Raw genomic sequence first — 13,771 nt, forward strand, 5'->3', positions numbered from 1 at the left:
CTCCAGCGTCGAGGAACTCGTAGTCTTCCTCCTCGGTGTTCTCGTCCTCCTCGAAGTCGTCGTCGTCACTCAGGAAGGCGCTTCCTCCCTGAATGTCTTCTCCATCTTCCTCCATCTTCTTAATCTGCTCCTCCTGGTTCTTAACAGTGGCCTCAAGCGCTGCTATCTTTGCGCGGAGGCGGGTGATGGTGGCATCCTTCTTTGCCCGCTGCTGGCGGAGAGTCTTGCGGTCGTTGTTGAGGAGCTTGATGGCTTCACCTTGCTCGATGATGTGGGCGTGAGTCTGGTTGGCGTACTCACGCGCGTGGTCGAGGTCCTGCTGAGTGTGGTACAGGATGAAGTCCAGGTGCTCCACATGGTGCTTCAGCTCCGGGTGGGGCGACATGTCCATGGGCTCTCCAGCAGAGTTACGCCTCGCGAGGTGAGAAAAGCGAGGGCTCCTGAGTGCCTCCCCGCTCATCCCGCACAGGCGTGCTAGTGCCTCCTGAAGGGCGCGGGCAAGTCCGTCCAGCCAGTTGCTCTCCCTGAAAGAGAAGAGGATCCTCTCAGAAGTGGGAGGCTCCATCTTTCCCCTCAAGTCAGCGGTGATGATCCACTGCAACTCGCCTCCTAGCTGGTCATTGACCTGCACTCCATGGAACTCCGGGTGCGGGCGACCAAGGTGATCGGAAAGGGCGTTGAGGTTGTGCTCAAAGACCAAGCTTCCCCCGTTCCCGAGCTGCTAAACTTCGTGTTCATGGGCTCCATCTGAAAGTGAAGGATTAAATTAGAGAAGTGAACAAGTGTGGCAAAATTTTAGTTATATTTCTAAGGAAGAGCATGACTTCTTATTTTTCCAAAGAATTCAAAGAGAAGACAAAGACTAAGTTTTTCAGAAATACTCCATTCATTTTTGAAACTAATTTTTCAGAACGTCCATTTTTAACTAGGGTCTCCTAAGGTCAAACAATGGCTCTGATACCAACTTGTCAACACCCGGATTTTTTTAAGTCTGAATGCCTATTATGTCATACATCACAATCCCAGGAAATTGTTGTTGCGAGGCATAATATTTAAGTATCACAGTCATCATTCATTACAAACCATAAAGTCTTACAACTTGGAATCACATGATCCATATTACACGAATAGTTGATCTAATGATCAACAAACAAACACCAGTTCATAGCGGAAGCGTAAGATACAAGGACTCTCTAGTCCACAGGCCAACGCTTGACGTTAGAAGCTCCTAGTTGTGGTAGACGTCCTGCTGATCGTCATCCTCGTACTGCTGCTCGGCTTCATATTCTGGCCATTTGAATAGCCAGGGACAAAGCCGTGAGTACTTTAAGTACTCGCAATCTAATACTAATGTAAGTACTAACATTACTAAGGAGAGTGTTCTAAGCTCTAAGGTTATTTGCGTAAAGCCAATTTTAGTTGAGAAACATTTTAGTAAACAAACTCCTCAAGTGCTAACTAACTCAAGTGGGAACATTAGTGTCATTCCCACAACTCTGCTGTAATTCAAAGTCACCATTCAAGTTCAGGTTCAAATTCACCAGTCACATAGATATAAATTCTGATGACGGAAATAGTATGGCCTTTCCAATTGTCCATATCCGCGGACGCGGCTATTCGAATAGGTTTACACTCTGCAGAGGTTGCACACTTGTGCCACAACATTTGATTACATCCGTCGGGGACAAACCCCGAATAATCGTAACTCAGTACGCGGATCATCAACCGTTAACCTTTCACTTACATACCCTAGTATAGGCACCTCTCCCCATGAGCTTGGCCTCCCGGTGAAAACCAACTGTTAACCCGGGAACTGCACAGGGCTTGGCCGTACAATTCACCTCAATTCACATCATTTCTCAACAACGGAGGCAGCCTCAAGCATAACCCCTATGACGTGTGTTCAGAGGGAACCCATACTAAGACACATAAATTTTCAGCTAAGCCTTACCCATAATCAGGTATTGTGGGGGTACTCAAAAATTGGAATGGTATCGCATCCAACTCAATCATCAGTTTTAGTCATTTCACCAAGTCAAATTCATGTCATATTCACCTTCAAAATCTTTCAATGGAAATGATTCATCATTCCAAGGTTTTCAACCTTATCATTTCATAAACACATGTTCCCATCTAGAGTAGTCATGTTTAATTTAGCACTAGCATCTAGGTATGAGGGGTGCTAAGTACTTTGCTTTGCTTCTAGGCTAACTTTGATACTCTTGTACTAATCTAATACTAACCAAGTGAATCATGAATCAAAAAGTACTTTGATAAAACAAAAGTAAATAAAGCTTGTAAAGTAAAACTGGAAAATAGGATCATAAACATTAAGTAATTGGGTAATGCTTTGCTCATGGTGAGCTTTGCACTTTGCAAGAGTATTATCTTGCCTTGGTTGGGGAATTGGTCAAAGTGGTCTTCTTCTCCTTGGAAGTAGACCTCCTCCTCCTCTTGATACTCCTCGGTACTAGCGTCTAAAATTTGAATACGGGGTACACAATCATCATACCAAACTAATTTACTAAACTAGCCACACTCATGATTTACACACTTTAAACTAGCATCACACATTACTATTAAGTTGGTGGATGTGTTCTTCTTATTATTTAAGAAAAATAATTTCCTCTCATACTAATCTTGAATGTTATTTTTAATTATTCAGAGAAATAATTTCCTCTCATTATCTTATTAAGATTTAATTTCTCTCATGCATAAAATGTGACCTAGGTGGACCCAAGACAACCTCTTCACACTTATCATTTAAGAAAATGATTTAAATGAGGTGAGCACCTCATACCACTTAATTCTAGCATGGTAAAGATTTAATATCACCAACAATTCCTATGAGACCTAATTGACCAGAGTCTCTACCTCATTTGGAATTGGTGGTGACAAGATTTAAATGAGAGAAACACTCCCATAAGATTTCTTAATAGTTTTGGACAATATCTTTGACTAGAAATAGCCATAAAGTCATTTAATTCAACTAGGCCATGATCATTCAAGGTAAGCATGGCATATTTTTGTAGAAACAATTAGTATAAGTGAAATGTGAATTATAGGAGTTGGAATTAACTGAAAAGCATTTATGGTTGATTTTTAAGAATTATTCTAAAGAAGAAAAGTCCCTGCCTTGTTTATTTTCTCACTTTAATTCTATAATAGATCTAGGGTTCAATCCAGTGGCATTGTGTAGATAATTTCATAAGGTTTCCAAATATATAAAATTTGCAAAATTTGGCCTAGTAGATTTGTCCCTATTAAATTTCAAAGTTTCCAACAGATTGGGTTATTTCTCTATTTTTCAAATTGGATTTGAATTCGTGGGCTGGCGGGAAAGCTAACGGGCTAGGCAGTGCGGAGAAGAAATGGGCCAGCCCAGCTTCGCAGCGGGCCAGCTGACAAGGTGGGGGCCACCTGTCTGTGAGGTTTAAACAGCGAAACGGTACAGGCTATTCCCAACCGTGCGATTAGAAAGAGGATCAACGGCCGTGGAGCGTCGTCGTCGACGACGAGAGATGAACTCACTGGTGACGGCGGCAGGGGGTCGGCGAGCTCTTCGGAGCTCCGGCGGTCGTCGGAGATGTGCGCAGGGACCGTGCAGTTGACGAGGAGGCGCCTGGAAGCAGTGGCGTCGCCTGAGGTGGTCTCCTTCGCCGGCTTGCTCCGTGTACTGGCGGCGGTGGCGAGCTTGCAATTCCGATGATGGAGTGGCTAATCGATTCAATTGAGGTGGCGAGGAGTGCTGTGGGGATGAGAGGAAGAAGTTGGCGTGCTCAATTCAGTGGGAGAGGCCCTCCTTTTATAGGAGCGGGAGGTGGCCGAAGGGCGGAGCGGCAGTCGTCATTGTCGTCGCCGTTCCAGCGTTGCGAAGAGGCAAGGTACGGGCGCTGTGGGTTGCTGCTGCACTGGTGATGACGATGAGCTTGATCGTGGCGCGGCAGAGGCTCAGTGGCGATGGGAAGCTTGACGGGAAGGGGCAGGCCAGAGCTGCGTCGCGTCGACGATGACGAGGGTCATGGCGATGCAGCGGTCAAACGGGCGTGTCCAGGAGCGAGCTGATGTCTTGGCGCGTCCACTGGCGAGAGATGGTGAGCGGAGGTGACGCAGGGGCTCCAGGTGGCCGTCGCTCTGGCGCGTCCAGAGTGGATGCCATAGGCGCTCTGGCGCGGCATGGGCATGTTCTGGGCGCCACTGGGCGCGCGTGTGCTAGCGCGTGCAGGCTCGGTCTTGGTCAAGGGGGTGCACGAGCGTGTCCAGGGAGGTGAGAGGAAGGGGATTGACACGGTGGTGCGGTCCAGAGATGGCCAGAGGTGAGGGTGGCATGGTGGGGGCATGCCATGCCACGGCATGGCATGGTTTGGGTGATTTGATCACACATTGTCCAGGGCAAGTGGTGGCACTGCTCGGGTGAGGTGAGAGGAGGGTCCAGGGTTGCTGTAGTGGCTCAGTGAGGACTTGGTCCTCTCCAATTTTCGGTATGGGCATCAATTCTGTCCTTGCCCTAAAGGTGTTTGACATAATGCCCGAAAGAAAAATGTTTTTGAATATTGCAATTCTTTTTGGTGGGTTGTAATCATATAATAAAAGGAGTAGAATGGTGTTGGTTTGGTTCAATTTGGAGTTGGTTTGCAAAATCTCAAAATGCATATGATCTTAGTTTTGTTTCAATGTCTCATCTTGGCTTGATTATAATTTGAAATCTAGGCAGAGGTTGAGGTGGGTGCCCTGAGCAAAGTTGTAGTCCTTGATGAGATCTTGGAAGAGGTACAAAGAGTTGGCCAAGTGTAGAAAGAGAAATTTGAAAACCAGGGGCTCAAAGTGGGTATCATGCTGAAATTGTCTCACATGACCATAATCACATGTGATCACAAATTTGATTCAATTTTGATTTGAATTGAGTTTGGTTGTTTCCAAAAGTGTTAATAAGTGTTTAGTATCCATTTACAACTAATGGTGCAAACCAAATTGGTCTAGATTCAAGATTTGTAAAAATGGCATAGGCCATATGTGTGTGTGAAATTGGTTTTTTTATAATTTCTTTTCTATTTTCTTTTTATTTGACTTTGGATGATCAAGTGATCATTGCTAGGGTTTTAGAGTAAGAGAGAACACATAAACAAGCATCATGGCAAAAGCACACTCAATTAGTTAATAAGGTGAGCTATATGCATAGTCCTATATGATGAGAAAAAGTTTTTGTTGGCTCTGATTTTTGGATTCTTGAAATCTCTCTCTTGTTCCTTTTATTGAAAACTTGGGATGTTACAGAAAAGTTCGGGATTTTTCCGGTGGATGACCGGGAAGGTTCTAGAAGGTTCTGGGGTCCCACCAGTGGGCCCACGACCCTAGGAGGCCTAGCATGGGCCGAGGGGATGCTCCCTAGCCTAATGGGCTAGGGGCACATGCCCCCCAAGGCCCAGCCGGCCAAACCCCTAGGGTTTCCCCAAAGCCCTAGGGGGATCAACTTGGGGGGAAGCATTCCGTCTTCCCCCCACTTGGCCGCCGGCCCCTAACCCTAGATGGGAAAGGGGGGCCACCCCAACCGACCTGGCCCCTATATAAAGTGGGGAGGGGGTGGCCAGCCACTTGTCCCTTCACCACAACCCTGGCCGCCCCCTCTCTTCCTCCACCATACGCTGTTCCGGCTTGGCGAAGCCCTGCAGCTTTTCTTCCTCCACCACCACCACCACGCCGTCGTGCTGCTGGAACTTGGAGGAGATCTACCACACCTCCGCTGCCCGCTGGAACGGGGAGAGGACGGGCTTCATCGACACCGTACGCGCGACCGAGTACGGAAGTGCTACCGGATTGCAGCACCGGGACGATCGTCTACACCAACAACGAGATTAATCTCATAGGCTTTGGAATCCTCGAGGGTTAGTCTCATCTCCATCTCGTTGCTCCGATCTTGTAGATTAGATCTTGGCTTTTCCATAGATTAGATTTTGGATTTATTCGTCTTTGCGGTAGGAAATTTTTTTTTCCATGCAACGAACCCATTAGTGGTATCAGAGTAGTGTCTAGATTTGTTGCATGAGTAGAACACAATGGTTTTGTGGGTGTTGATGCTTTTGTTGTTTTTAGTTAGTGCACTTTGCATCTTGCGGGATGGTGGGATGAAGCGGCCCGGGCTAACTTTACATGACCGCGTCTCATGAGACTTTCTCCACGCTTGACATGCAACTTGTATTGCATAAGTGGCTTTGCGGGTGTCTGTCTCTCTCACCATAGTGAAGATTCAATTTGCTCTTTCTATTGATAACACTAGTATCACCGTTGTGGTTCATATTCATAAGTAGATTGGATCTTACTCGAAAACCCTAAACCACGTAAAATATGCAAACCAAATTAGAGGCGCCTAACTTGTTTTTGCAGGGTTTGGTGAGGTGATATGGCCATGTGATGATGATTATATTTGATGTATGAGATGTTCATTATTGTATTATGGCAACCGGCAGGAGCCTAATGGTTGTCTTTAATTTTTGTTAAAGACCTGCGTGTCTATTCATCATGTAATAGCTTTATTTCAAGTAGTTTCTATAGTAGCTATAAGTGATGGACAACTGATGACCCACAAGTATAGGGGATCGCAACAGTCTTCGAGGGAAGTAAAACCCAATTTATTGATTCGACACAAGGGGAGACAAAGAATACTTGAAAGCCTTAACAGCGGAGTTGTCAATTCAGCTGCACCTGGAAACAGACTAGCTCGCAAGAGTTTATCGGTAATGCTTATATAGCAAAGAGCAGTAGTGAAATAACAGCAGCAGAGTAACAAAGACAGCAGTAGTGATTTTAGTAAACAGCAGGATTAAAATACTGTAGGCACGGGGACGGATGACGGGCGTTGCATGGATGAGAGAAACTCATGTAACAATCATAGCAGGGCATTTGCAGATAATAATAAAATGGTGTCCAAGTACAAAGCAATCAATAGGCATGTGTTCCAATTATAGTCGTACGTGCTCGCAATGAGAAACTTGCACAACATCTTTTGTCCTACCAGCCGGTGGCAGCCGGGCCTCTAGGGAATCTACTGGATATTAAGGTACTCCTTTTAATAGAGTACCGGAGCAAAGCATTAACACTCCGTGAACACATGTGATCCTCACATCACTACCATCCCCTCCGGTTGTCGCGATTTCTGTCACTTCGGGGCCTTTGGTTTCGGACAGCGACATGTGTATACAACTTGCAGGTAAGATCACAAAACAATGCATATCATGATGAAATAATAACATGTTCAGATCTGAGATCATGGCACTCGGGCCCTAGTGACAAGCATTAAGCATAACAAGTTGCAACAATATCATCAAAGTACCAATTAAGGACACTAGGCACTATGCCCTAACAATCTTATGCTATTACATGACCAATCTCATCCAATCCCTACCATCCCCTTCAGCCTACAGCGGGGGAATTACTCACACATGGATGGGGGAAACATGGATGGTCGATGGAGAGGCATCGGTGATGATGATGGCGATGATCTCCTCCAATTCCCCGTCCCGGCGGAGTGCCAGAACAGCGACTTCTGGCCCCCGAGACGGAGTTTCGCGATGTGGCGGCGTACTGGAGGGTTTCTGGCGACTTCGACTTCCTCCTCACGATTTTTAGATCGAACCCTTTAAGTAGTCCAGAGGAGGGCGTCGGAGGCCGGCCGAGGGGGCCACACCATAGGGCCACGCGGGCCCCCCTAGGCCGCGCCGCCTTATGGTGTGGGGCCCTCGGGCCTCCACTTGATTTGTCCTTCTCGCTCCGTCAGTATTCTGGGAAAATAGGGCCTTCTGTCAAAATCCCGAGGTTTTTCCTGAAAGTTGGATTTCTGCACAAAAACGAGACACCAGAACAGTTCTGCTGAAAACAGCGTTAGTCCGTGTTAGTTGCATCCAAAATACACAAATTAGAGGCAAAACAATAGCAAAAGTGTTCGGGAAAGTAGATACGTTTTGGACGTATCAACTCCCCCCAAGCTTAGCTTATTGCTTGTCCTCAAGCAATTCAGTTAACAACTGAGCGATAAAAGAACTTTCACGAACACATTTGCTCATATGATGTATATATTCTCATGCTATGGCTAATACTTAAACAGTTCATAATGAGATATATGCAAATAGGATCATCTAACAGCTATGTCAATCATGGAGAGGTACCAACAATTAATAATAAGCATCATGAATCATGTATATAAGCAGGATTGCAATGTTCATAAGAGAGTATGATAAAGCGGTATCTCGCTTGCCCGTATTTGATCGGCAAAACATAAATGCCCAGGCACCTCTGGAGTTCATAGAAAGACTAGAAGTAGTGATTGTCAAAGATAAAAGCATCAAAGTTATACCACAATCAATCATATTTTGAGACAAGCATATTATACTAAGAATGACAGTTGTGCTCTCAAGATAGTGCTCAAAGAAATAATGGAGACACAACATAGAAGTAAAAGATTGACCCTTCGCAGAGGGAAGCAGGGATTAACATGCGCTAGAGCTTTTCATTTCTAAAATAGGAGTAAAATTATTTTGAGAGGTGTTTGTTGTTGTCAACGAATGGTAATGGGTACACCAACTACCTTGCCAACCGGACTTTCAAGAGCGGCTCCCATGAATTATTTGCATGTTTATGTGGCACTCCTTCCAACCTTTCTTACACAAACCATGGCTAACCGAATCCTCGGGTGCCTGCCAACAATCTCATACCATGAAGGAGTGCCTTTTTATTTTAGTTTTATTATGATGATGACACTCCCCCCAACCTTTGCTTACACAAGCCATGGCTAACCGAATCCTTCGGGTGCCATCAAACAATCACATACCATGGAGGAGTGTCTATTTAAGTTAATTAATTCGGGACTGGGAATCCCACTGCCAGCTCTTTTTGCAAAATTATTGGATAAGCGGATGTGCCACTAGTCCATATGAGAGTCCGTCAAAAGTAAATGACAAGGTTGCAAGCTAAACACCACATACTTCCTCATGAGCTATGAAACATAAACACAAATTGAGAAGCATTTTGAAGGTTTTAAAGGTAGCGCATGAGAATTTACTTGGAATGGTTTGAAATGCCATGCATAGGTATTTATGGTGGACACTTTTGGAACAGCTTGGTTTTCAGGTGTTTGGAAGCACAAGCAGCGTTCCCGCTCAGTACAAGTGAAGGCTAGCAATAGACTAGGGAGCGACAAATCAAGAGAGCAGTAACTGTCATAATCATGCTTGCGGCAAAATAAATTAACGGAGGCATAAAAATGATACAAGAACTCTGAAGCAATATAGATCATCAAGGCTTAATTGACTGTTTGTTCAGTCATATGCATGCGTGAGCATGTGCCAAGTCGATATAAATGAATTATTCAGAGGAGGATACCACAATGCCATACTTACTTATGAATAAAACAATGCAACAAACATCCATGACATGCTACTCATATTAATAAATTGGAGCTAAACATGAGAGATCATAAACTACTAGACTTTCTCAAATGACATATACCTCACATGAACCAACCAAGCATGCTCACATGGATGAGTATATGTACAAAAATGAAAACAAATAGAGTTCATACCAGCCTCTCACCACAATCAGATTGTCGTAGATCGTCATTATTGCCTTTTCACTTGTATAGCTTGGATAATATGAAATGAAAACCACGCTCCAGCCACCGAAGACCATTGAACTCATAAAGAACTTTACAAACCAAAGAAGAACAGCAAATATTTTTGGTGTTTTCGAATTTGAGAACAGGAACAAAAGGAAACAAACAAACAAAGCAAAATCTTTTTGGGTTTTCTTATAGCAAACTGGCAATAGCAAATAAAGCGAAACAAATGCAAGAAATCAAGATAAACAAATGGTGAAGAGAAACAGCAGAAATATTTTTGGTCTTTTTGTGTTTTAGGAAAGAAACAAAGCAAGAACAAGAAAATGAAAACTAAAAGAAACACAGAAAAGCGAGATGGCAGAAATCTGCCAAAACCTGACAGCAGTACAGAAATCGATTTTTACAAAAATCTTACGTTGCTCAGCTCGAAAAGTGTTCAACTAATGAAAGTTAGATAACAACCTGGGGAACCTGCACAAAAATTGGCAGCTCAAAATAACTTTCTGGCTGTGCGCACGAATTTTTCTAGTAACAGTCCAGAATCTGTTTTCAGGCAGCACTTCCCCAAATATCATCTCCCTCTCATTAGAAAACCACTCAAAGAGACTAAACAAGTATGTACAAGTATCCAGCAACCATAATATGCAAGTAATGAGTGATGCCGGTATACCTCCCCCCAAGCTTAGGCTTTTGGCCTAAGTGGAGTTCAATCCCATCGAGACCATGAGGTAGTATCTTCGTAGTACGACGAAGATGGATCATATTCCGGGCATGTGCTAGAAGAAGCACCCGGATACGTGACGGTGTAGTCGTGGGAGGCCTCGGCGTCCTCGGAGTCATGCTGCTGGTGGAAGTCTTGTATCTTCATATGTTCATCCACCTCCTCCTTAGTGCACGACCATGATTGCCTGTCAATACTGAACAAACCTGGTTGGGGAAGAGGGATTTCCTTCTCATCCCCGTCAGCAAACAACATTCTATAAACCATATTATCTAAAGTAGAATCAGCGGTAACAAAATGATGACTCTTCATAGCAGCAATATCGAGTCTCCTAGGGGCCAATGGCACATCATTAGGATCAAGAGGAAGTTTTAAATATGTTAAAACGCGCAATGCAATAGTTCCTCCAAAAATAAGCCCCCTATTAGACAGGCAGCGAGCAATAAGAGAACCAAGGTGATAAGATGTCCGACCAGTAAGTGCAATATTCAAGAAAGCAAGATGGTAACTAGAAATATTGCTAGTGTTCTCCCTACCAAGAATGCTAGTAGCAATGTAATATGCAAAATACTTAATGGCGGGGAGTTGAATGTTCCTTATCTTGCCACGCTGAATGGTGCGACAATCATCATCGGTGATCCCTCGATAGAGCTCCAACAAGTCCCGGGGGTTGTCATCAATCCTCCTTGCTGTACCTACAGGGGCAATATCCAATGCACGACAAAAATCTTCCAATTCCATAGTAACAGGATTACCATAGATCTTGAATGCAACTGTCGGCTCGTATTGCGTGTTGTTGAACCTGAAGCTCTCGACGAAAATTTTGGTGAGCATATAGTATTGCTCCCTTTCGTCTTCCACGTAGGTGGTTAAGCCCGCCCTATTGACAAGGGTGAAGAAATCATCCAATATCCCTGCATTTCTCAGAAAATCATAGCGTGGAAAAGATGAAGCATTAGGAGCCCCGTTGTCCTCTTCGGGCGCGAAGCTAGGCGCGATGATATCCTCATTGTACGATCGCCTAAGCCGGGTGGCGGCCCTAGAAGGCCTCCCGGTGCTGGTTGTTCCTCTCTTGAACAATTCTCCAAAGTTGAACTTCTTCATCTTTCTTTTCTGAAATTTTTCAACAAGTGATATAAAACTTGATTTGGTGACATATAATCAAGGGGAACTACTATAGGAACTTGCTAGAGTACTAATCATGCATCAAAACTAGTTTATACAACTTAGAACAAGCATGCAAGCTCACTAAACATGTTACCTACAGCAGCAAAATATTCAAGATATACTCAACCAAACAAAATTCTACTTGGATAGGCGGAGGAGGCACATACCGGAGAGCAAATGTGCCAAATTTCAGACAGAAATCTGGGCTGAGCAAAGAGATCGAAAAATCCTGAGCTCTTGAGCAAAAACGCGAGTGAGAGAAAGCTGGTTCGAATTTTTTCGGGAGAGAGAAGATGCTGGGAGAAAGAGATGAGATAGTGGGGCAAGGAGGGGCCCACACCACAGGGTGGCGCGCCCCCCTCCTTGGCCGCGCCGGCCTGTGGTGTGGCACCCTGGGGTGCCCCACAGGTCATCCTCTGGTGCTCCCAGGTGCCTCTTCGAAAAATAGGACCAACGGTATAATTTTTGTGAATTTTTGAAAACTTTGAAAAATGCACATTTCTGGGTATTTAGTTTATTATTACTGGCCAGGAAATTTTTTGAAAACTCTAATTAAGTAAGGAAATTTGCAAATCAAAAGTGCTACAGCAACTTGAGCAAATGGAGTGAGAAAGAGATGTTGTTTACCTCCTCTATGCATATAAAAAGTATTTGTTAACAAGGTTGATCAAGTCTTGCCACCAAATAAATTTTACATAGCATAAGAAGAAATAAACCTCAAATCAATCATGTTACCTTGAATTGTATTGATATGGATCCAATCACGAGAGTTTGATATTCTTCTTTAGGCTCATATATAGGACAATCAATAGTTCCCACTTTGATAGTTCTCACATTAGAAATAGTATTGACTCCACATACTTTATCAATCTTCTTGGGGAAATAGACGGTATGCTCCTTATCATCAACATTGAAGGTAACCTTTCCTTTATTGCAATCAATAACAGCCCCTGCGGTGTTAAGAAAAGGTCTCCCAAGAATAATAGACATATTATCATCTTCAGGCATTTCCAACACAACAAAATCAGTTAATATCAAGCAGTTAGTAGTAACTTGAACAGGAACATCCTCACATATACCAACAGGAATAGCAGTAGATTTATCAGCCATTTGCAAAGATATATCAGTAGGTATCAACTTATCTAGATAAAGCCTCTTATAAAGAGAAAAAGGCATAACACTAACACCAGCTCCCAAGTCACATAGAGCAGTTTTAACATAATTATTCTTAATAGAACAAGGAATAGTAGGTATACCTGGATCGCCCAACTTCTTTGGAACTTTGCCATTGAAAGAGTAATTAGCAAGCATAGTGGAAATTTCCTCATTGGGGATTTTCCTTTTGTTAGACACAATATCTTTCATATACTTTGAATAAGGAGGCAATTTAATAGCATCAGTCAAAGGGATTTGCAAGAATAAAGGTTTCATCCAATCGCAAAATTTATTATAGTGTTCTTCTTCCTTTGATTTTAGTTTCTTAGCAGGAAAAGGCATTTTCTTTTGCACCCAAGGTTCTCTTTCATTACCATGTTTCTTAGCAATAAAATCTTCTTTAGTATACTTTTTATTTTTAGCATGCTTTTCGGGTTCATCTTCTACCTCTTCTTTATCAGAAGCATCATTCTTATCATTATCATTACCATTATCATGTTCATTTCCACTTTCAGTTTCAGCATCGGAAATAGAAATACTATTAGGATCATTAGCAGGTTCAGAGGATTCTACAACATTTTTATGTTTCTTCTTCTTTTTCTTCTTAGAAGGAGCACTAGGTTCAATGCGTTGAGAATCTTGTTCAATTCTTTTGGGATGCCCTTCAGGATATAGAGGATCCTGGGTAGAGACACCACCTCTAGTTGTTACTTCATAAGCATGTTTCTCTTTAGAATTATTCCCCAACAAGTCATTTTGCACTTTAGTGAGTTGATCAATTTGAGTTTGAACCATATGAAAATGTTTAACAAGCATCTTAACATCATTGGAGGTTCTCTCTACAATATCATGCAATTCACTAATAGCTCGAGAATTTTCCATTAAATGATTCTCTACTCTCATATTAAAATTTTCTTGCTTAACAGTATAATTATCAAACTCATCTAAGCATTGTGCAGGAGGTTTCGAATACGGAATATCTTCCCTAGTAAAGCGTTGAAGGGAGTTTACCTCAATCATGGATGAAGGGGGAATTATCTCACATATATCTTCTATGGGAGGAAGATTCTTCACATCTTCAGATTTAATACCTTTTTCCTTGAGAGACTTCTTGGCTTCCC

The sequence above is a fragment of the Lolium perenne genome, chromosome 7 (assembly GCF_019359855.2).
Source record: "Lolium perenne isolate Kyuss_39 chromosome 7, Kyuss_2.0, whole genome shotgun sequence".
NCBI lineage: Eukaryota > Viridiplantae > Streptophyta > Magnoliopsida > Poales > Poaceae > Lolium > Lolium perenne.